At 35.1% G+C, this 23797-nt stretch overlaps 1 protein-coding gene and 1 pseudogene across 12 annotated transcripts in view; one reads left to right on the top strand and one right to left on the bottom strand.

Moving 5' to 3' along the window:
* Positions 1 to 23797, bottom strand: part of Peak1 (pseudopodium enriched atypical kinase 1) — a 305892-nt gene that overhangs the window by 193996 nt on the left and 88099 nt on the right. The window lies entirely within an intron of this gene.
* On the top strand, positions 13031 to 13148 carry LOC111755153 (5S ribosomal RNA; annotated as a pseudogene).

Below are 23797 nucleotides of genomic sequence, written 5' to 3'. Positions count from 1 at the left end.
CAATTCTAAATTTATGCAGAGGATTACAGTGAGAACTGATGCACCTTCACTTTTCCTGGACTTGGAGATGACAGATGATCTCAAGAACATGGTCTTCTGTCAAGTCTGTTTAATTAACCACTACTTCTCATTCAATAACCTTAACCTTATCATTATAGAGTCACTAGATCTTGATTTAAGCAGAAACTATTTTCTGTGTAGAGTACCATGAAATTATTTAACACTGAAAACTGACTCATCTTAATGTAAAACACTGCCTCAAGACTGAAGGCTGGTAAATGCCAGCATAGTGCTATATGAAGAATCATGAAGTCATGAAAAGAACTGAAAAATTTCTAACTAGCAGATCAGACTTATTATTTTACAATTGTTTCTATAATAGAACATCTTTCAACAAGAAACCCCAATGTCAGAACATAAAAATGAGCTTATATTTTATAGTAATATCTACCCAGTTTCCCTACATAGAATTTTGTTTTGAAACAAAAGGAGGGAGATGATGTATCTTCTCCTGTTTTATCTGTCTGTACTGCTTCATTAGCTAACAATTATACAGTGAAGGCTTCCCCTACAAAGAAAATTTGGGATACCTGGAACAGATAAATTAGTTTTCAATGTTTACAAAATTAAAAGTTGATATATTTACCACAAATGTCATTTTCAACATTTAACTTTGCAAATGGAAAAAGAAAGCACATTAAGCCATCATTTTTTGAAATACTTTTTATTATCTTTCATTAAAAACTAAGAAAAAAGGGTTGGAAATGTAGCTCAGTGGTAGAGTGCTTCCTTATATACAACACATGAAGTCCTGAGCTGATGCTGAATGCTCCCCTCAAAACCCCCCACTAAACTAAAGGAGAAAAAGAGGGGACAGGAGAGTAAGACAGAATCCAGGGTAAGTGAGAGGTAAACGCGCCAGTGTGGAATGACTTAAGGGTGCCTTTTTTTGGTACCAGGGGTCAAACTCACAACCTTGTGCTTGCCAGGCAGGCACTTATACTGCTGAGCTAAATCCTTGGCGCCTTCAGTTCTTTGGTTGCTTGGTGGGTGTGTGTGTGTGTGTGTGTGTGTGTGTGTGTGTGTGTGTGTATGCGCGTGCGCGCGTAACCAGGGATCAAACTTATGACCTTGCACTTGCCAAGCAGGCACTCATGTCACTGAGCTAAATCCCCAGCCCCATGCCTTCATTTCTTTAGCAGGTTATTGTTCTGTGTAAAGCAGTAATGCCAGGTATACCGGGTTCATGTTTCTGCAAATGAAGTCACAAGGAATGAAGTCACAAACCAAAGGAGGAAGTTCTGAAAGTTTTTATTGGAAAAGAGGGAATGGATCCTGAATTTCCAGGAGGGGGCCCAAAAGGGGTTGCCACATGGCTCCCAGCTCTAGGGCTAATTATAAATAAACAAAGCATAGGAATTGCTCAATTGTTTAGTGGCCCTGTGGGTTTAAAATGATCATTGTGCCTCCAATTTTTAACCTAGTTCTTAAACATACAGGATTTACAGGAAACTGGGGCCTCAGAAGAAACTGGTTAATTTGCATTACAATGTTCTCAAAATTTAGAAACTTAGTAGGTAGTGGTTTTAAGTGGGGGTGGTCTGCATTCTGTGCTGGCTGAGGAAGTTCATTATTTGTCCAAAATCACAGTCCACTGTCTATTCTTAAGTTTTACCACTACGGCTAGTCATCTCACTTTATTCAGGCCCCACAACTAGCTAGTTGCCTTACTTAAAGTTAACAAACTATGATAGATATCAAAAGGCCTCATACTCAAAAGGGCCCATATTTTTCTTCGTAAAAGTGAAAAAGTAAAATACTATAAAGAACAAAGGAAAGAATACAGGGAAGGAAGGATACCTCTCTCCGCCCCTCCCTCCCTCCCTCCCTCTCTGTCTCTGTCTCTGTCTCTCTCTCTGTCACGCGCGCGCGCGCGCACACACACACACACACACACCCCACATGGACTTTGAACCTTGACTCAAATACCCAATACTATAGCATAAAAAATACCCCAGGAGATCAATCGCTGTCATATCATGACATCAAAGATCAAAATTCTAGCTTAGTCTAAAATGATCAAAATTAGACTTAATCAAAAGTAATCAATTGTTAAAAAAAAAAGCACAGATCTACAAGGTCCAGACTATGCTTCACTGCCATTCTGTTAGGCTATCAAATTGAATGTAAAAGAATTTAAATGATGTGTATTTGCTAAAATTAGTCTCAGATACACACAGAACGTGAACTGTGGAGTAGCTCACTTGATGGGTGCCATGAGGAAAAACTACTCTATTCACAGAAAAAAGTTTCACAGCAGCTACTTCAAATCAATGTTTTCAATGCTCCTAATAGTAAGAGAAGCAGTATATTCTAATTTCAAACTCATTCCAAAGCTGAAAACAAAAAATGTATTTTGTTATAAACATGTGTTAGCAGTCCAGCCAAGCACGAGTTCCTGGCACCTGTGACAGCCTCTTCCCCAAGCATGCACCACTCCAGCCCAATGGCAGGTCACCCACCTCAGAGGACTTTCACCTGTCAAAGCACTGGTCAGGGAGTCGAAAATGGCTCTCCTAGGGTACAGTGAGATGTTTCTACAACTTGCTAAGGCTTTGGACACAGGATATGTGATAAAACAATAAAGAAATCTGTGTTTTTTTCCTCAAGAAGCACAATGATACTGTTTTATGAACTATAACATTCAATGGTTCTAAAAATCTATGTTTTGTAATTTGTGACATGACAAATACTAGTAGATATTATAATAACCACTTGTACTAATAAAACAATACCAAGGATTTCAATTAGTCCTGGCCCTCATTTTTCTTTCTTTCTTTCTTTTTTTTACAAGTAATACAGAATTTCAAGAAAAAAAAATATACAGTAAGAAATCACCAGTTAATAGGTTACACATTATCTTCCCAGAAACACTTGTCCAAATTACAAAATTAAAGCATATAAAGTGGACATTCATACAGTGATATTGGAGACAGTTCCATTCTATTATCCAACAAAAGCTCAGTAATATGGTTTTCCATCCTACACATTCGAACATACCTGCAGTTATATCCCTTAGTCCACCTTCCTTTCCTTTTTTACAATAACAATTAGACTTTTTGGGTTTTATTATTTCCACAGTTCTTGTTACTTTTTTTGAAGAGAATAAAACCAATCGTGACTAAGCAAAACAGAGTCAATTAGAACAGAAGGGTGGGCACAGTACATGATGCAAAAATAGAATACCAGGTGATCAAAAGTGGTTACCATTGTGCCTTTTGCTATTTTTAAATTGAGTTGCCTATATCATCAGGTATAATAGAATTCATCAAAACAGTACAGAATAAGACCAATAAAATCTACACTGGAGACCTTACAGGACTTCAAAGAAAGGATAATAGTCAAATCATAATGGGCTTCATAGTATATCTTATTGCCTTCAAAGTGGTTGCCTATACCCTCAAACTTGATACTATCAAACAAAATAGAGTATAGAATAATCAGAACAAGATGGGGAAAGCAATACTGGGGTTCAAATCAGGTTAATAGGAAACCAAGTCTCTCTGATCCATCCTTCCTGAGGAAGGTCTTTGTTCTTTCCATGTAAACTTGCTATATGAACTGCTTCCCCATTGGATCAGTATTACCCAAGCGTCTATACTCGTAACCTTATTGATTGATCATAGTTTTGACCCACATTGTACCTATCTTTTGATTCAGCTCTACAAAACTTCTTTTGAGAAGTGGGCTCATTGGCAACCTATCTTTGTCTCCTTAAATAAAATTTTTCCTACCCTTAACCTGCACTGTTCCTTAGAATTCACTCTTCAATTTTGGGGAACATGAACTTGGTGTATCTGACAACTAGCAGGTTGACAATTCTATTTATTTCCCCTATATCATTACCTCAGTCTTTGGAAACTAAACTTCCACTACACTAGGTAGCAGATAGGTAGATCAAGAGGGTACAGGATGGTACTCATTAGAACCCACTTCTCTTTCTCCTCTATCTGGCAGTGGGACCCAGTAGGAAGCTACACTAATTCTACCCTTGGCAATGCACAGGCCAACACAAAGCAATAATAACCAAATCTTATCCAATATAAAGTTTTCAATGTTATTTTGTAAGATTTTTTTCTTTAAAAACTCATTTTACAGCTTGGTGTGGTGGCACATGCTTGTACTATAATCCTAGCATGTTTGATTGCTAGTTTGAAGCCAGCCTGGGCAACTTAGGAACATAGTGAGAACCTGTCTTTGAAAAAAAATTCTTTCTATAATCTTCTAGAGTTGATTTATTATCATCTTAATATTTCCCTTTAATGTCTTCAATTTTTATAGCTCTTTTTTAACACCAAATAATATTCTACTGTACTATATACCAGTTTATCCATTCAGTTACTGAAGAGCATCTTGGCTGAACCTAATTTTTGGCAACTCCAAATAAAGCTACTATAAACAGGTTTTGTATAGATAGAAGTTTTCAAACTAGCTGGGTAAGTACCTAGGACCTAGGAGTGTGACTGCTAATGTGTGTGGTAAGAATATGTTTAATTTTGTAAGAAACTGCCAAGTTATTTTCCAAATGCCATGTTGAATGCGTACCAACCAATAAAGGGGTTCCTACTGCTCCACTTGCTGGGTTGTCAGTGTTTTGGACTTTGACCATTCTAAGAGGTGGCTAGTTGGCACATCATTATTGTTTTAACTAACTCTAAATTACTAGAGTTTACTGGAAAATAACCTGACTGGTGGAAAGGGTACTATAAATACAGAATGAGTACATTTGAGGGAGAATGGTGCATTAGGGCCTTGCTAAGAATCTTAGAACAAGAAAGGAATCAAACCTAACACACTCACTTTGTATACACTGTTGATTATTCTGACTAATAAGATTGATACACATGCCACCACCACCTCCTTTTACTGACCTTGTAATGGCAGTACATTTTTGCTTAGTCATGCCACTTTTTGGTCTTGATCCTGATTGTTTCAAGCACTTGGACAGATGATGAAGGAAGAGTAACTAGTTAGAATTTAAAGGAGTAAGAGGAGGAATCAAGATGGCTCTTACATACGTATACATACGTATAAACTCTCAGGTTTAGGTGGGAATACTGGGGACACTTGTTGTCCTTTCACTTTTTGTATCATCTATTTTGTTTTTTAGAAACTATCTGTAAATATTCTAAGTCCTGGGGCTGGGGATTTAGCTCAGTGGCATAAGCGCCTGCCTTGCAAGCAGGCAGTCGTGAATTCGATCCCTGCTACCGATAAAAAGGAAAAAGACAAAAAAAAAAAAAAAATTCTAAGTCCTGTGCAGGGCAACTACAAGTAGGCTGACTGTAGGCAGAATAATTTCCTATACCATTAGAAACTGAAGTGCATTTCTGAGGCCAGAAAAAGAACATTTATGACCATTTAAAATCTGAGGAAATAGCTGTGTGATAGAACTTGGCATTTACATTTTAAACTGCTTAATCATTCCTTTTATAGACTAGCTGAAGGTTATTTTGTCTTTCTGGCATTTTCTTATGCCTCAGCTGCTTCCCTCTGTCATCCAGGGCTCAGTTTCAAGGATAAAATACATTATGATAATTACACTCAACTGAAAGCATCCCAATTCCAAACTCTATAACTTCATGCTTTTCTCATCAATTTTTCTTCAGTTAAAAGGCCAAAGGAAGAATGTATGAGTAAATGCAACCCTACAAATTCCACTCCCACTATTACCTCACATGGTGAGGCTTTTTATTAAATTTGCTGTCCTCACACTATATTATACATTATAAGATGACATGTACATAAATAGCTTGAGAAATTAAGTGACTTTACTTTATAAAGCTGAACTTTCTACAGTAAATGTTCCACATACTTTACTTAAATAAATTGCTGTCCATATTCCATCTTGCATATTTCTACTACTTCACATCTCTTCAATCATTTCCCTCCCAAAGCCAAAGAAAGAACTAGTGGAAATATAAATTATTTTTTATTATTAAACTACCACTAAGCCAGGCATAGTGGCATACACCTGTAATCCCAGTATTCCAAGAGGCTGAGGCAGCAGAATCACAAGTTTAAGTCTCGCCTAGACAACTCAGGAACTTATAAGACCCTATCTCTAAATAAAACATAAAGACGGTTAGGGATACAGTTCAACATGAAAGTCCTGGGTTCAATCCCCAGTATGCAAGATCAAAATGAAACAAACAAAAACAAAATCCATCACTAAACTTTACAGCCTCAAGACAAAAATTATGACTAATAATCAAGCTAAGGTCTGACACTTTAAAGTCTCTGACATTAAGTGCATCATGGCCCTAACTTCTTCAGGTATACAATGAGGAAACTGGATGCATGATGAACAAATTGTCTTAAATAAGCATATTAAACTTCCAATGTTGACATTTTCACAAAAAAACAGTGTCTTGTCAGGGATTTATCTCAGCTGCATAAGCACCTGCCTGGCAAGCACCAGGTCGTGAGTTCAATCCCTGGTACCACAAAAAAAAAACAAACAACCCACAATGTCTTTTGAAAACATTACCAAAATAAAAGATCTCCAGAATCATAGTGAGTTACAAAAGACAGAGTGGTGTGACTGATTTACAGATACAGACACATGAGTTAATAAGATGTTAATACCCTAAAACCAATATCCCCTAGACTTTGTGCTCACGAGCTTCCCTTCGCTGTAGCTTAAGTGACATTTTATCTGAAAAACCCCCTCCTGCTTCAGGAGGTGTAATACTACCTTCCATAAGTTTCTACAGCATAAAGCGTCCTGTCGCATCACTACAACACCATGACCTCTATTTGCCGTAACTGTCCTTTTAAGCTAGGTCATTCACATGCCAACGATTCTACATCCAAGATGGTGTGTGTACCTCCTCAGCTCCACAGAGAGGGACAATTTGGAAAGGTTCTGGGAAAAAGTTACAAAATCGTGGAAAAGAAAACTTTTTTCTCTGATTCTACTCATAAATTTTGTGTATATATGACTAGAATATTTAGTTTGTAAATTTGTAGGGGAATACTGGATTTTCTCATTTGGTTATAGTTTTCACAATACGTAAACGTTAGGAGTACACTAATACATATTAAATACAAAATAAGTAAAAGATTCAAATTTTAAGGACTAATGGTACAATTTAACTTGTCAAGTATACTAACAGTATTTAGCAGAATAAATATTTAAAATGCCTATTTTAATGTACCCTTGTATTTTATACAAAGAGGTAGTGGAAAGAGCACAAGCATAATAAACACACCTGTGTGACTTGTCTCTGAGCCTCTCTGTCCTCATTTGTAAAACTGAAATCAACTGCATTTACAGAAGTGCTATGAAGATTAAAGCTAATGTGAGGAAGAATCACTTAGCTCATGGCCCAGTAGGTGCTCAATAAACATACTGCAATACTATGTGACCTTTCCCTAGCATAACTTCCGATTCAGGAAAGACCTTTTCCCCCTTTGCTTCATTTTCAATATACTTCCTGTGTACTTAAGTGCCTTCTAATCTCATTCCAGTTAATAAATTTCAGTTATGAACATTTCTCCCAAATATCAGCTTCATTACAAGTTCTGTTACGAGGAAAACCTTTCATACTTTAGCGGTAGAGTAAAATCAGTTTTGATATTTCATTGCTTTTCTGAAGACCTAGAACAGTAATAATATTTATGATAGTGGGCAATGAAGTTTATGAAGCAGTAAATAGCTTTTGTGGCTGATTAAGCAGCCCCGTTTCACTTCACATACTCTGGTACCATCTGCAGTATCCCTTAATTAAATGCTTATTTATGTTACACAAGGACCTTTTTAGGTCCTTTCAACAAATGTTACAATGATGGGGGGGGGAATTATTTGAGATGCTGCTATTATTGAAACTTATACCCAAAGCTGGACTAAACAGACAACAGTATGAAAAAGTTTTACATTTTAAAAGGCAAAAATCAAAGCACTACCCCCAAAAAAATATCCAGAAAAAGCTTTCCTTTGCAAATGTATCAATTTCATCTGAAATGTTTGAGTTTGGAGGTAGAAATCAAACGACAATATCAGGTAAAAGGGAGAATACTCTTCTTTCCAATTTTGCTGGAAACAATTATTTGTAAAGTCATTTTAAAATTGTCACTTGATATTAGTATATTAGCACTTAAGGAACAAAAGATGACAACAGGAGCCAGGCATGGTGGCACCAATCTGCAATTCCAGAAGTCAGGAGGCTGAAGTAGGAGGGACTGCCACAAGTTCCAGGAAAAAACAAACAAACAAAAACACTTTTAAAATAGATCAAAACGGAACAAGTTTCAGTTATTATAAAAGATGAACATGTCTTCTGTCATTTATGGGGGCTTCATCTCAGAGTAAGATAAAAGAAATTTAAAAGAGAAACCTTAGAAACGCCTGACAAATTATCTTCAAGGTTTTATGGTTCATAGAAAGTTCAACTGCCACCACTACTTTTGACTCTCTTAATTCAAGCAGCAAGTGGTAAATCTGTACTCCTGCACAGACAGGAAGACCAACACATAAGGCTGCCATATGTTAGAATTCATTTTAAAAAAAAAAAAAAAAAGTGTGCTTTCCAGCAAGGGAAAAATCCATCTTCACAAAAAGATCCAACTCCAAAGAAGCAACAATCTATTTGTCATGGGTGACAAAATGCTGAACATACTGTATTTATAAAATTGAGCTGATCACAGAATGAAAATGATAGTGATATGTAAATTTAATGGTATAATAAAGTGAAGGAAGTAGTTATACAGCAGATCAGTCATCATCTATACCAGTTTTATTACCCAACTATCCTACATCCCTACTCCATGTTTAAGCCACCAACAAATTCTGAATAAATTGCTTTTTCTCATCTACGAATAAACAGTAAGTTCTCTCAAATAATTTGCTCTTGTATATTTTTGGTTACCATAAAAACCTATTGCTCATTTTATATAAAAGAAGGGACACAGTGATAGGTAATTCAAAATATCCAAAAATTCACAATTTTATATATTCAAATGGATAAATGAACTGGAAGCCATGATACATGGGGGCACTATGGTAGCTAAACTCTTCCTGGAGAAAACCTATTTGAGGAGATATAGCAGGTGTGTTCAAATATATGAGCTGTCATTCCACAAATAGTGCTAAAAACTAAAACTAGTAGATGAAAGTTGTAAGAATATGGTTTTTGGGGCTGGGGATTTAGCTCAGTGGCATAAGCGCCTGCCTTGCAAGCAGGCAGTCATGAGTTTGATCCCTGGTATCGATAAAAAAGAAAAAGACAAAAAAAAAAAAAAGAATATGGTTTTTGTTCCTTACGTGGAAGATAGTGCCTTACATACAGGTGGAACACTCAGAAACCAAATGACACTGAATAGAGGCAACTGGACTACAACAAAGTAAGTCAAAATGTCTTTAAACTGTTCAGTCTAGCTGGGCATGGTGGCTCACGCCTGTAATACCAGTACTCAGGAGGCTGAGGCAGGAGGATTGTTGCAAAATCGAGACTAGCCTGGGCTACACAAAGTGAGCTCAAGGCCAGCCTGAACTGCATGGAGAGACCCTGTCTCAAAAAGACAAAAAACAAAAAACAAAAAACTGTTCAGTCTATGATTTTATAATACCCTCAGTCTATAGCTTTATAATACATGTTAAACTTAGGACCAAATCTGAATGTTTTTAGGAGCTTATGAATTCAGACAAGCAAGGGGCAGGGGATTTAGCTCAGCAGCATAAGCACCTGCCTTGCAAGCAGGCGATCGTGAGTTCGATCCCCGGTACCGATAAAAAGAAAAAAAGAATTCACACAACTATATGAAATGTAAGTTTTGGGCTGGGGATTTAGCTCAGTGGCATAGTGTGAGTTCAATCCCCAGTACTGATACAAAAAAAATGTAAGTGTTGGTTCTGAGAGTCTCTGAATCATCCCTTTCACAAATGCATTATGCTCCTAGTTTGGACATAACATCCATTTAAGCAGAATTCACATTGCTCGGAACTTTTCTGGACAAAGAAAACAATTGCTTTTCATGGATTTTTCACTAAAATACAGAAACACAACAAAGAAACCAGAACTAAAATGAGAGAAAACTGAATTGGGCTGTAGAAAAGGTTCTGAGCAAAGGAATTTAAGGTATTGATAAGAGCCATATTTAAGGAATTGAGCATGAAGTGTTCAGGGACTGTAATCTAATGGGATAAGTAAAAAGAGAAGTTGTATATATACAAGTAAAGGTTTCTACACGGGTAGATGCAGAAAGCTTTTAAAGATAGGAGATACAGTCAGTATTGAAAACTAAGTCCAACTATATGCTTTTCAACTTGCTTAAGTATTCAAGAAATAAGGTAATGAAAACATGTAACAAAGAACTCTGATTTAGATCTAGGTTGGAATATTCTGAGGAGCTATAAATATCTGAAATCTAAATGAAATGTGGCATATTTAAAGCAAGTAAGTGAGGTTTATAGGTGAGCAGAAACAAACCTATGTAGGACATTAGGTTTTAGTTTAGAGCCTAAGACTCTTAGAAAATCAAAGAATGGTTTTTAAATACAGGATAATTACCAGATCAGATGCTTAAAAAAAAAAAAAAAACCACTGGGTACTTGAATAAAGAATAGACTTCCTGCCAGGTGTGGCGCCACATGCTGTAATCCCAGCATATAGGAGGCTGAGGCACCTCAAGTGCAAAAGCCAGCCTCAGCTGTATAGCAAGACCTTGTCTCAAAAAAAAAAAAAAGGCTTTCTATATTTACATTCATCCAAACCCATACACAGAATACATAAAATGCAAAGACAAAATAGAATATTATTTAGCCATAAATTGAATAATATTTCAATAAACTGAAATCCTGTTTTTTCCAACAATGTAGATGGAATTAAAGGACCTTATTCTAAATGATCTAAGCCAGGTATGGAAATACAAATACCACATGCTCTCATTCAATTGTAGAAGTTTAAAGCTGATTTGATAGGATAGAATAGTAGTTACTAGAGGCTAGGAAAAATGGGAGGGGAAGATAGAGAGTAGGTTGGTAACAGGTATCAAAATACATTTAGACAGAAGAGCAAAGTTCTTTTTTTTTAAATTTTATTGAAAGAAAGACTAAACAAAACAGAAAACAGGTAGAAATAATAAATACGTTCAGAGAAAAAAATAAACTATGAAACCACTAGTTGATGTTTACATATTGTCGTTTTACAAATAGTTGTTCAAGATACAAAAATGGAACATGTGAAGTGGGAATTCAAACAGCGAGTCTCAAGAGAAGAGCTAAGTTCTAATGTTCCACAGCACAACAGGCTGACTATAGTTCACAAAAATATATTATATGTTTCATACTAGCAGACAGGGGTTTGAAGCTTCACAACACAGAGAAATGATGTTTAAGGAGAAGAAAATGCTCATTACTGACTTATTCATCATACCCTGAATACATGTCTAGAATTGTTACACTGTAGCCCCATGTATGATTACATCAATTAAAATAATAAGATTTTATAAGTTATCAAAGTAGGAGTAGAGAGACCATTTAAATAGGTTATAGTGTTGTTAGCCTAGAATAAGCAAGTGATAGTAATGGAGATGAGGGTAGAGAAACTCAGGAGGGATTCCAATACCATAATTGCCCGAGTTACAAGATAAGGATACAGGACTCTTCAGAGAGACAGGGTGAGAATTCAGGAAAGTCTTCTGCATAACCATCTTTGAGTCTTAAAGGACTAAAAGACAATGGGAGTAGTAAGAATTTCAAGTTTAAATGTTCTGAGACAAGCACATAGAAAACTAAAGACAGAAATTGTTAAATGTTTAGAATGAAGCTGGGGCTGTCTCCTGTGGGATGAATTGCGTGTAGACACTACTATGAGATGACCAGGCAGGGTCAGATCCTGAAAGGCTTTAAAGAGAAAGAAAATGCTTTGAACATTACACTATAGACTGTGCAGAGTCAGTATATAATTTTATAGAAGAGAAAAATAAGGCCTGTTTAGAAAGTTTGCTTAGCCAGTATCATGAAGAAGGGTGTACATAGTGGGTAGGGAAACAGGTAGGAAAATTTGTATCATCTACATGAAGGAAATCTAGACATGTCACAACACTGGGAGGCGCAATGAAAAGAGGAAAAATGGGATATAAATATTTCTAAGGTAGGAAAAATGGAAAGTCGTAACCAAATGGATATAAAGAGTTATAGAAAAAAGAAAGGGCTGGACCAAATGCTTATTCAGAGAAGAGTGTATTAAGAAAAATAGATTAAAGTGACAGAAGTTGGGTAATTATAACCAAATAAATAATTTTATTAAATTCCATTTTTCATTGTAGTTACTGATGTAATTATCTTATTCGGTATACCACAATTCCCTCTGAATTCAGAGGAAACAGAAATAACCACAATACAGTCCCCCTGTGTTCTATTTTATGGAGCCTTATTAATGGTAGGTCCTCAACAAATATTTTATAAATAAATGAGTAATAATTCTGCCAACTAGGTTGATAGCTAAATTGGTTGAGAGCTGTACAATGGGTCGCAATTACAGAAAATCCCAGGAACAGAGTTTAAAACACACAGGACTTTATTTTCTTTCAGGCCACAGAGTCTGGATTTGGGCAGACCAGGGATAGTTCAGTTGCAGGTCAGCAGTGACATCACAGACCAAGGTTCTTTCTGTGCATTCCCTAGCAATTGCTTCCACACTCATGCTAAACCTCCAGGGACTGATTCCACATTCCTGGCAGGAAAAAGGCTAAAGTGCCCAAAGTTAGCTCCCTTTTGGCTTCTGATTATGGAAAGAAACTCACTGCCAACAGACTTATATTTCCCAGGCCAGTCTTGTGTTCCAGGACAGAAAGATGTCTAAAGGAAGAAAGAAAGACAAGGTAGTTTAGAAAGTATATTTAATGATTCAGCATACGTCTGACATGGCAGAGTTTATATTTGATTTATCAGAAATCTTTTTTAAAAAATTTAAAATGAAGGAAAACCAGAACAAGAAGAATCATAGTTTTAAAAAAAAGTACACTAGTCTACGGCCATACCACCCTGAATGCGCCCAATCTCGTCTGATCTCGGAAGCTAAGCAGGGCGGGCCTGGTTAGCACTTGGATGGGAGACCGCCTGGGAATACCGGATGATGTAGACTAAAAAAATTAAAAAAAAAAAAAAAAAAACGTACACTGGGATTTGGTTTCTAACACCATTTCCCAATAAAAGGAAGCAGAACTCCTTGGGAAAATGGCTCATTATAGGATTGTACCAGGAAATACACAAGATAAGCTTAGAGCATCTTTCAGTGACAGAAAACAAATTTTCATGAGTTTGTACTAGAATAAATGATTCATTAAGTAAGTAAATGGGAAAACAGACAAATATCCTCTGCAGAAGAATTTCAAATATTCATTTCCCACTGTGTGTGTAGCTGAGTGGTACATAATGACCTTGCTCAAGGCCCTTGGGTTCAATCCCAGAATCAAAAAATAAATAAAAGATACTTCCTCAAGGAACTGCAGCCTAACTCCCTACTCTTTAGGTTCAGGCTGTGTTTAGAGATTTCCTTTTTAAGGAGTATAAGGAAGTTATGGAGGTGGATAACTTTGTAGAGCAGAAGCCTAACACACCCTACCTCAGCTGGTTACTGACAGTAGTAATCACATTGACAGAAGGTATTCTTGACATACAATGATGATGCCACGTTAGCTTTGTCTTCCTTCCAAAACCCCATAACCCCAATATCATCATGAAAAAAGTATTAAACAAATCCCAGTAGAGATTGAGAAATTCTATAAAAATACCTTACCAGCTCTCTCCAATATTGCCAAGGACATAAAAAAATAAGAAATAGCTGAGAAAGTGTCACAGCTATACAGAGCTTGAAAACTAAACCTAAAGCATTATCCTAGGTGGGATCCTAAAATAAGGACAGACACAAAATCTAAGGTTATTTGATGTTATGGCACACGTCTATAATCTAAGGTACCAAGGCTATCTTCTCCTTAAAATGTAACTATCATAAATTATTATAGCTTTTCTAGCATGGAGCCTTAAACACACCAAGCATTCAGATAACTGAGTAAATGACGGTAAAATAATCATAGAGCTATTAAAACTATTTGCATAGCCTGGGCATGCAAATAGTTTTACGTGGCACACACCTATAATATCAGCACTTGAGAGGATAAGACAGGAGGATCACTACAAATTCAAGGCCAGCTTGATGTACATAGTGAAATTCTGTCCCAAAAATACAAAGAAAGAAAGAAATGCATAGTAATAGAAAAACTAACACAGTGAAAAAGCAAGATGCCAAACAATATGCACAGCAAATTTCAAATTTTTGGCTTAATAACTAGTAACAAAAGCTTACCCTGTGCATACAAAAACAAACAGAACCTACAACAGTTCATAATAGTAACTTTTCATGAATGATGCCAGTAGGCTTTTGCTTTCTAGTGAACACATTTATGGCCATATCTCAATTTTTAATTGGTATTTATTATTATTATTATTATTATTTTTGAGACAAGGTCTCACTATGCAGTTCAAATTGGCCTTAAACTCACTTTGTAGCTCATGCTGGTCTCAAACTCACAATGATCCTCCTGCCTCAGCCTCCCAAGTGCTAGGATACAGGCATGTGCCACCATTTTTATAAACAGAAAAACAAAGATAAAATGTGTTAATTGCAGAAAGAATGGAAATGAAATGTTCTTTTTTTTTTTTTTTTTTTTTTTTGTCTTTTTCTTTTTTATCGGTACCAGGGATCGAACTCACGCTTGCAAGGCAGGCGCTTATGCCACTGACTGAGCTAAATCCCCAGCCCCCGAAATGTTCTTTTTGAAAAATCTCGTCAATCTTATTGCATCAGTAACAGCTACATTTAAAATTTCAGTATTATTTTCTTTTAGTTTGTACTTTACATGTTTATTTTCATTTAACATGATTTAGAAAAATATGTATTTCCCAATTTCATGTCTCATTTCATCCTCACAATTACTCTCTCAGGTAGACAAGCCTTCACCATTGAGGAAGAGGCTCAAAAGGCCTGACCTATAAGGGTGTGGTCATAAATCAGTTAGTGACATCAAAAGAATGGGGTCTTTGGACTCAGTCTTATTGTCAGCCCTAACAATTCAACTATAAATTATCAAAGTCAACATACCACATGTACCACATATAACTGAATTCAAATTGCATAGCCTTACAACTTTAATCATTTCTATAATAGTTCAAAAGTTAACAGAGTTACGTGAATATTTATTATGGTTTTAGGAAAGATACCAGTAAAGATTTTTTATAAAACAGCATAACTACTGATACAGTTTGGATGAATCTCAAGAGAATTGTGCTAGGTGAAATCAGACAAGCTCAAGAGTTTTACATGATTCCATTTATATGATATTCTTGAAATGACAAAATTTCAGAAACGAGATTAGTGGCTGCCAGGGATTAGTGATGGGGAGATAAAATTAAGAGTGATAATAAATGGGTAGTTAGGAGAGAGAGCACTACAGATAAAGAATAGTTTTGCAGACACTAGCATTGATGCAATGTGAATGAAAATTACACAGGTCCTCTTTGCACTTCAAGTCACTGTTTACTTTGAAATAAAAAATTTTTAATAGCCAAGAAAAACAGAATAAATGACATTTAAAAACTCATAATTTACCCTTGCTAGAAACCTCTTATATTTCTTGAATGTTCAATACAACATTCAAGGAAGGTTGGAAAGGAAAGGGATACTATAGGAGAGAACTCCTAATAAATGTTCAATAATAGAATGGGATCTCTAGAAGACAGTGAAGACCCCACTGAAGCTATCTGAACAGAACACTAGGGTTGGAATGACTCATGAGTCTACAAGAAGGGATAAATACTTATTCTGAGGCTCCTTGATGAATTCAGACAACATAATAAAAACTCCCTCCCATTCCAGTTTGTGATGCTGTCAGACTTGAATAGATTGTGCCAATCCTTCCCAAATGTCCCCTACAAGCTTTTGAGCCATCAACAGGTGATCAAGGCAGCCAATGTTCATCAGTCAGAGCTGGTATTTGCCTTCTTGGATTACAAACCAATATTTTGTAAGCTTTCTGATGATATCAAAATTTAAAAACCTTAATTCAAAACATAGAACTTTGTCAAGGCTTGATCCAGAACCAAGAAGACTTAGGAGTTAGTACATTCTGAAGTCATCTCTGGCTGCAAAAGCAATAATAATCACTACGATATAATACTTCAAAATGTAATAGGTCTCTCTATGTTTAGAAATAAGAATCGCCTTTTAAATTTTTTGTTCTTTGGCACTAATGTGAATTTGAACCTAAGACACCTCAAATGCTGAGCAAGCATTCTTTCAAGTATGCTTATAGAAAAGGGGGCAATGGGTTTTTAAAACAAAGCATAGCCATGCATTACTTGTGAATTTCAGGCTTTAAATCTTTTGAATGATCTACAAACACCTTTAATTTCAAAAAGAGCAAAGTTATTGAAAAAACATTCCTACATAAGAAAAAATATATGTACACGAGTAACTGCAGTCATCATCTTGGAAGTAAACAAAGAGTTAATCACTGATTTTGAAAGTACTGAAATACAACAAAATAAAGGAAAAGAAAACTGGTTGTGACTGCCAGACAGGAAGCTTTTGTCAGAAGCACAGAAGATTCTAAGAGTAGCTTGTGAAACTCCAGACACTAATAGAAAAGTGACTTCAGCTAACAGATAGACAAACACAGAGATAAAAAGTTTTTTGAGTGTTTTACTTTTTAAGGTGTTTTAAGGAATGAGGAAGGATACCTCCATTTATTTCAACTGACCAATATATAAAATATACAAATGTAGACCTCTGTAATCCTGTGCATCATTCACCTCTCTGAAATATGTAGTTATTTCTCCCCCACCAAACTGTCTGTTTTTATGTTACAGGCTTTCCTGCCCAATCAGAAAAGAACAAAACGCCTGCCATTTCAGGCAGTACTGCTGTAAATAATCCTTAACTCTTTCTCTGTTCACTTTCATCATTTGCAAAAGGGAAGCTGTTCCCAATGGAAAATATAAAATTGCACTGTGAATATGGAACGCTTTCTTTAGAATATAAATATTCTTATGCTTTATTATATATATATATTTTCTCTTAGTAACTATCAATGAAATTGCAAATATATGTAAAACAGAGCTTATAAAAGATCATCAAGTGGGATGGCGGCCTCCTTCAGTCATCCACAAATTTGGTCTAAGATCTTAAATTTCTCTTTTTTCCCTATTGTCACGAATACCAAGAAAAACACTGATCTTATTCTCTCGAAATCACTGGGTACAAAATTCAATAATAAAATAGTCCATGTCTATCAAAAAAAAAATACAAAACAACTTAGGGCTAGGGATTTAGCTTAACAGCATAACTGTCTGCCCGGCAAGCATAAGGTCATCAATCTTCGGTACAAAAAAAAAAATGTGTATATATATATATATATATATATATATATATATATATATATAAATTTCCTGTCCACTATAGTATAATTATTGGCATATACATTTGTCTCTCCCACTAACTTCTTGAAGAATTGAAAAACTTCTCATTCATTTAATATCCCTAGTGTTAGCATGAGATTTGTACCCAGTAGGCCCCAAGGAAATATTTATGAAAACATTTGATAATCACTGCAAAATCTCTACAAAGAAACAATTCCACTATATAGTTGAGATGTTTTTTGAGTTTTTTCTTAAAAGCAAAAAAAGATGGAAAGTAGAATATCAATTCCAACCATTTGTGAGCACATGGATCTGTACAGTTCACTGGTTTTCATACACGGCTGTTAATCACCTTATCTCATCTAGCAGGTTGAGCTTCTCACTTCTTTATACCAATGTTTAAAACTTGAGAGGCAGACAATGAGATTCTCAAGGGCAGGAATCATGACTTATTCACTTCTACACCTCTATCTGGTTATGAAATACGAGCTCTATACATTTTTGCTGAGTAAATGCATTATTAAACCTATCTACTGTATGTTTTTCATACTATTTTTTATAGTGGCTAAGAATAATCCTGATATTGTATCCATGTAGAACAGACCTAAAGTACTTGTCTCACTAGTGTCTGTAAGATAATTTGGTGTGGAACAATGATGTATCAAATTGAATTCCTACCCAAAATGTGTAAATTTTGTTGCAATAAAGAGAGGGGAAAAAAAAGTGCCCTAAAGGATACAAAGCAAGGGTGTTTAGGTGTGATAAATAGATGACCATATTAATATTTTTGATTGGATTACTGAACACAACTACTTGCAGTCTCACTGTTTGCATGTTCACTTTGTATGCTTTGATTCTGTGACCTGAAACACCGTTTCTAAGATGATAGCATGTAATCTATTAACTGGTGATAGCCTACTGTTTTTTTTTGTTGTTTTTTTTTTTTTTGTAGTTCTGTATTACTTGTACCCTTACACTGTTTTGTTTTGTTCTGCTTTTTTTTCTCTTTTTCCTTTTAAATTAAAAAAAAAAATTGAATTCCTGAGGCCCATGTGGAGTGAAATCTGAAGACAATATGGGGTAAAAAAACAACAAACCACATCACCAGCTAGAATATATTCTCTGAAAAACCCTTCCCTTAGTGTGACCATGGCAAAAAGTAGAGCTGTGCTCTCTAACACTTTTATATAGAGAAAATAAATAGGCAGATACAGGGCCACTGAAAAAACAGAAACAGTTAACCTCTTTGCAAAGTCTACATTTTCTTAGTAAATTAACATCCCAACAAGAAATACTGTTCTATTCTGACTGACTTTAAAAAAGCATTTGTGAGGTCTTGGATTTCTCTCAGTAATACATAAATCAGATTTTCTTAGCTAATGATTACTTTTCTAACTGATCTGAAAACCCAGGTGTGTCCTATCCACTAATTTTTTAATGCCACCTCACAGTAACTAAGACACTTTATAAGAATTTCATCCTGAAATGTAAACAATATAAATGTTTAGTAAGTTTATATAGTTAGGTTTTTTTTTGTTTGTTTGTTTTTGGTACCAGGGATTGGGCTCACGACCTCACACTCGCCAGACAGGTGCTTATGCTGCTGTGCTAAATCCCTAGTTCTATAGTTAGTTTTGATGAATGGATTGAGATTCAAAAAAATAGAAAAATAAAGTAACAGTGTAACAGAAAACTGATAGCTTTCTGTTATTTAAAAAAATATGTAACCGTAGACTAACTTCTACAGTCCAGAAATTTAACACTAATTTCAATTTGTTTATTAAGCACTCTAAATTGTATGAGAAATCTGACCTCAAAATACTCTTCACAGAGTACAGGCATTCTCATCACCTGATCTGCTAAGCCATTTTAGCCATCTATGGAGGGCACGGAGCATCCGCTCCTGCTTTCCCCACCACACACACACACACACACACACACACACACACACACACTCACACTCACTCGCACACATGCACACACACGTTCATCTTTGGGTTTTACAGAATGAGATAATAAACTCCAACATCAGCAGTCTATTAACTTTGATGAAGAAGACTTTCAAAACCATTAATAAATAACAATTTCAATTACTCTCTAGTGATAAAAACCATAATATCTTGGATCTTTATAATCATAGAAAATAGAGGAATAAACATTGAAATTTTAATTTAGAAAAAATGAAAGGAGACAAAGTAACTCCAAAGGAAACAAACAAACAAAAATTGCTAGAATCATATTAAAACAGTTATTCGCACTTGCTAAGAATGAAAATTAATCTGTACTTTCTCCTGCCATATACAAAGTGAAGAGCCAAAAAGCTCTGCTCTGAAAACCTCTTTCCTTGTTTCAATTTGTATTTTCCACCTGATGACAGAATTCTCTGAATGTAGAAAACATTCATTCATTCATTCATCATAGAAACTGATTCCTGTAATCTAAAATGGAAAAAAATTCCTGGCTCCTGGATCTGATAACCCAGCAATATTCAAACGTCAACACCTCAATATGTTTAGACAGTTCTGAAGCTGACAGGTTCTCACATTCCCCCGGCCAAAAAAAAAAAAAAAAAAAAATCAATCTATATAGAAATACTATTCTATGTAGGAACTAGCATGATGTACAAAATGTATGCAAAAAAGATTGTGGTGACAAATTAGCTCACAGTACTAGTGGACGCGATAAAAGCTATTCTAGGTGCCAAATTTTGAAAACTTGTTCAGTGAGGCAAAACAGTACCAACAAGGCCCACTATTATTTATCTCTCAAGCGAACATACTCCACAATAAACTACACCCAATACTATTTATCCCAGAATATGATATTTGACTATCATCTAAATTTAAAGCCAGGTTTACAATACACAAATAAAATACAAACTTTTCATATGTGGTTCTTTGTTTTCTACAGTAAATATATACCACTGGACAAACAGTACTATTAAAATTTTTTTCTCAGAAAATAACCAAAGTGTCCCCAAATGATTGCCAACAAAACAGTATATTGATGTTTTAATAACTACGGAACCAAATACTTGGATGCAAGTTAGATTAAACTAGTCCCTGTGCTCCCTGGATTATGATTCTAAATTAACCAAATTGTTGTTCAGTCAAGGATATATCTAAACTGAAAAGCTAGTTAAATAAAGATACAATCCAATAAATTATTGGAAATTCCTATGCCAGTAAGATAAAAATTCAAACTTGATTCTAGTGTATTCTAAACCTGTCTGAATTTCTTTATCACCCCTTATTTCACATAAATAAGGTACATATAATTATGAAACAAAATTTTTAGATATAAACATACTTGACACTGATTGGTATTAAACATGAGTGAAACATTATACAAACAATAATAAAGCACACTAAAACTCAAACTAAGTAATTTAAAAGAAAAGCTAGGTATTAACTATTGCTCTATTGTTTTACATAAACCCAAAGAAACTAAAATATTATATGAAATGTTTTCTTAAAAAACATATGCATGCTATATTTTTAAAAACTAATCAGTCATTTAAAAATCTGTTTAAGAAAAAATGCAACATTACAAAAGCCAAAAATAAAATGATTAGAATAAAGGTACTCACACTTTTGAAGACTTAAGAATTAACTGCCAAGCACATTATAAAGAAGAACGAAAGAGAAACACATGTTAGTCACAATGCCCTTAAACAGCAACAGTTCATACTGACTTTGAGGATACTCCAGTATCAAAACAACAGCTCAGCTTCCTCACAGACTCTTTATGGCCACTACTCTGCAGTCCCAGTGGAGATGACTTTAATCTGATAATGGAACCTTCGCTCTCTAGTAACACTTCAAAAGATCACTTTACAGTATACCACATGGACTTCAATCCATTGATTGGCCCATTAGTACATGCACATTTTAAAAAGCTTTGCTGATATAACCCTCAATTTCTTCTTCAATGGAAAAGCCTATTTACCTTATACAGTTGTGAAGAATAAAAATAATGTAAACAAAGCTTCCAGCACAAGAATCTTACAAGTTTTCTGGAACAAATATACAAATATGCTATAAACTTCACAAAAGACATCAAAAAGAATGAAGGGGGGAATCTCTTAATTGAAAGTCGGACATTACACAGATCAAATTTAGTAAATGATATTCTTTCCATTCATCATTAAATGTGTTCTTTATAAAAATGACTTTAAACTGTAACAAGGTTATCAAAGGCTCTATTCAATAAAGACAAATGTAAAATAAGAAATAAGGGAAATAGAAGACGTTTACTGGCTGTCTACCATATACTAGGCATAATGCTAAAAGAACATCACAAGAAATCTACAATAAAGGTAGTTGAACAGTCTCTGGCGGATATTCACTGACAGTGTTGGGATTCAACCAACTCTGTATGGTGTCAAAAACATTTTCTTTCCTAGTGTCACCTACAATTCATAGAAAAGTCACTAAGGAATTAAGGAAGCCTGAATATTTTTTTTTTCTTTTCCGAATTGCATGAAATCCAAAGGAAGCCTGAATATTATAGACAGCTGTTTTTGAAGTACAGGAATTGTTTTCAACCAAAATACCAGTTCTAAATCATTAGTAAACTGAATGAAAAACCTTTACATCAATTACACAAATGAAGAAAAATAAGTCAAACATAGTAAAACACTGATTCGCCATATCAATTGTTTAGTAAATACAGACAGACATGAAAGTTTCAGACTACAAAAATAGTTTATGCATTAGATTTCTTCAGAATCTTAATTGTAAGATGAGATATTTCTCTATTTTCATGAAAAAGAAATAAATCTTATTTTCCATTAATGAACTAACGTGTACCTAATAGGCCATTAAATAATTTCGCTGTTTATAGAACAAATGCCATACAAATCTGTAATTAACTTGTAAAGCATGATTTGAAATCAAAATGAGAAGCAAAACAAAATTTTATCTTGGCAATGCCCTCAAGTCACCTGATAATGTTCCTCACATACACAAAAAAGTCAGAATTCCCATTTTCTAGCCACTGTTAGAGATGTAAACATTGCCAAATAAAGTAAAGTTTACCATTCTTGACTAACAGAACACTCAAGTTATGCTCCAGATAAGGAAGGATTTTGTTGAATCACTGTTTAGGAACTCAACCTATTCCAGGTGGTCTGCAGCCATGTATGAATTCCAGATTAAAATTTTACCCCCCTCTCTGCCAGTCACCACATTCTGGACCATTTTCATCTAAGTTAAAACGAGTTAGTTTACAAGTGTTTAACACTTGGTATAATCAAGCAAACCAGAAGAATAAGCCAGAAAACTATAGTTCCTTCTAATGATATATACAATAGGTTTCCAGGAAATCAACAACACGATTCCCCTTCATTAGCAAGAATGATCAAACATGATGATCAAGGTTCTGTTGAGCTATATATATACACTGCTCCAGTGAATTATTGTACATTAGTAATGAGGTAAGAAGAGAACATATCAATCAAAATATGTTCTTACAGTACTGAATTTATCAGTGATTATAATAAAGCAAGTTTGTACAGTTTATAAAAGAAAACAAAGATGACAGGAAAAATGCTGGGCAGTCTAGCTTGAAAGTGTAATTATCTTCCTCAATTTAATTCACTAGTTAACATCTTAGCTCTAATTTAGGTCGGTCCTATGCACCCTCTGACTCTCAAGATGAGAGAAAATGCATAACACTAGAGAAAGAAACATCAATCTTGAAAGTTTTAAATGTGTGTTTGCTTTGACAGCACATATACTCAAGTTTTAAATGCATCAAATAGTTTGAAATCAGGAAAAATACAGTAAAAGTAGAAGTCATTCTTGTTTTCTGATTTTAAAAATAAGAATTACAGAAGATTTGAAAAACACTGGCCTGTGTAAGAAATCACCAACAATCCCATGTAATTCTTACTCAAGGACATGTTGCTAACTATTAGCATGTTAGTACAACTCTTTGCTCCAAAAAGGTTTCGTTATATGAATCTGGAATCAGAGCACTTGTCACCACTAGCTTAAGGTGCTATCGTCTCTCCACAGGGTGATTATAATAGCTCTTATCTCCAGGCTTCCATTCCTGCTCCTCTCCAGCCTATTCCACCCCAAATAGCCAATGTCAGCCATATTTCATTCCTTTCCTCAAAATCCTACTGTGACTTCTCATCGCATCACACCCTCTTCTTTTACCTCCAGCTTCTGTTTCCCATACACTCCCCACTTTGGTCATCTAAGCTGATCTCTGTGCTCCTGCTGGACCACACAATTCTCTCCACCAGGAACATCACCCCTCAAGGACCAACACTGCTTTCCTCCTCCATAGCTCTTCTCAGTTCTCTAA

Source organism: Cavia porcellus, unplaced genomic scaffold (genome assembly GCF_034190915.1).
Source record: "Cavia porcellus strain 051 isolate PalLab524CR breed Dunkin Hartley unplaced genomic scaffold, mCavPor4.1 scaffold_38, whole genome shotgun sequence".
Taxonomy (NCBI): domain Eukaryota; kingdom Metazoa; phylum Chordata; class Mammalia; order Rodentia; family Caviidae; genus Cavia; species Cavia porcellus.
The sequence above is the reverse complement of the archived record's forward strand: the minus strand, read 5'-3'. Positions and strand labels throughout refer to the sequence as shown.